Source organism: Formica exsecta, unplaced genomic scaffold (genome assembly GCF_003651465.1).
Source record: "Formica exsecta isolate Colony F162 unplaced genomic scaffold, ASM365146v1 scaffold1089, whole genome shotgun sequence".
NCBI lineage: Eukaryota > Metazoa > Arthropoda > Insecta > Hymenoptera > Formicidae > Formica > Formica exsecta.
Window position 1 is genome coordinate 1 of NW_021848427.1, and position 2,233 is coordinate 2,233.

Sequence of the window (2,233 nt, forward strand, 5' to 3'; positions counted from 1 at the left end):
CAGAAATCCTAAATTCCAAGGGCGTCCTTCGGACTAACCCTTTCAAGCGCTTGACCTAAATTAAGAGTGTTAAACTCTGAATCAAGACCAATTATAATACAACGACTAAGCGTCCTTCGGACTTATCACCCTATGGGCTAAGCCTTTCAGTCACCTTTCTAGCGCGCACTTTTGGTGATGATGAATTAATAAAAATTTTATATAATAAATGGAGAGGAAATGTTCCACATGTCAAATTATTAAACCACATTGTAATTTTGTTAAATCAAAAAAATTAAAATATGGAATCAGTTACACATGCTATGAATGTAAGAGGACATATAATAAAAAGACACAGAAAGCGATACTTGTGCGAAAAATGTAATGATTCGTTTGAGAAAGAAGAAAAGTATAATGATCATGTTGCTCTGTGTATATATGAAAAACAAAAGATAAAAATGCCTAGTAAATTAAATAGACAATATTTTTCCATAGGTGCAGAGCAATATCACCCATATACAGTTAGTTCAGATTTTGAAGCAACATTACAAAAGTCAAATGCTTCGCATTCAAAAACCGAAGGTTTGTCAATTATGAAGAATGTCGATGTCATTCACGAACATAAGCCGAATAGTTTCTGCTTTGATGCAATAGACGAAACACAATTAATAAATAACGGGAGTGTTGAACAGTTAATGAATGAATTTAACAACCTTATTGTTAAATATGCAAAAAGATATTATGAACTTAGAAAAGTAAATAAACCTATAGCAATGACAAAAGAAGATATTGACAATTTCAGAAAAGCTAAAAAATGCCATATTTGTAATGGTGAATTTGCAAATATGAAATTAAGAAATAATGAATTTAATGAAAAATTAATAAAAATAAGAGATCACGATCACTATACAGGACGTTATCGAGTAGCAGCGCATAGCAACTGCAATTTAAAACTAAAATTACCAAATTTTGTACCAATATTATTTCATAATTTGAAATATGATTCTAAATTATTTCTAAGGTGGATTTTGAAACTAGGAGCTAAATACGAAAACGGGCAGAAAAATAAGAAAGCTTTAAATATAATGCCAAACACAAAAGAAAATTATATTACAATTTTCATAAACAACGTAGTTGTTGATCAATATGAACAACAGTATGACGTATCAAAATGTAAAGAATGCAATAAAAAATATAAGAATGGAATTATTGAAACCTGTAAAGAATGCAATTCGAAAACCATCATTAAAAAGAAAGGAGATATTAATAATATACATATGGAGGTGAGATATGTATTCATTGATACATATAGATTTATGGACAAAAGTTTAGATTCATTAATTAAAAACTTACTCGATGTAAACGATTGTTTTTGTTCACGCTCACCCATAAAAGCACCAAAATTAAAAAAAAAGAGACAACAAAAAGAAGAACTCTCAAAATATTGAAAGAAACTAACAAAATATTGGAAAAAACCCGCGAAATATTGACAGAAATCCTAAATTCCAAAGGCGTCCTTCGGACTAACCCTTTCAGGCGCTTGACCTGAATTAAGAGTGTTAAACTCTGAATCAAGACCAATTATAATACAACGACTAAGTATTATTTATGTGGAAACAGATGATCTTTACATGGATATAAAAAACAATATACATTATTTTGATACAAGTAATCATAAAATCGATTGGATGCCACAAGTAAATAAAAAAGTAATCGGTTTATTCGAAGATGAATATCTCGGGTTAGCTTTAAGAAAATGGGTTGGATTAAGGTCTAAAATGTATGCTTTTAGATACGATGAAACTGAAACAAAGTTTTGTCGAATGCTTCGTATTCAAGAACCAAAGGTTTGCAAAAATACTAAAAAGTTTATAACAAAAATAAAAGAGAAAAAAAAGTCAAGAGTGTTAAACTCTGAATTAGGGGTTTGACCTTCACAGCTAAGATTCAAAACTTAAAAAATGTGAGCGTAATGATTGACTTACATGAAGTGCGTCCTACGGACTAAGCGTCGAAGCGTAAGCGTCGAAGCGCTCGGATCACATATCACTCAGTAATTAGTCATGTTTAACTGTTATCTTTGTATGGCTCAGGGAGATAACACATGCCTAGTAATCTTGAGATTGCCGGTTCGAATCCACCCAATCCAAGATTTTATTTGCCAAGTGCGGCCGACTTGGTAAATAATATGGCATGTAAAAAATAACTGAGCGGTGTTGTGTGTGTGTGTGTGTCCTGGCGCCAGGAATAGGAA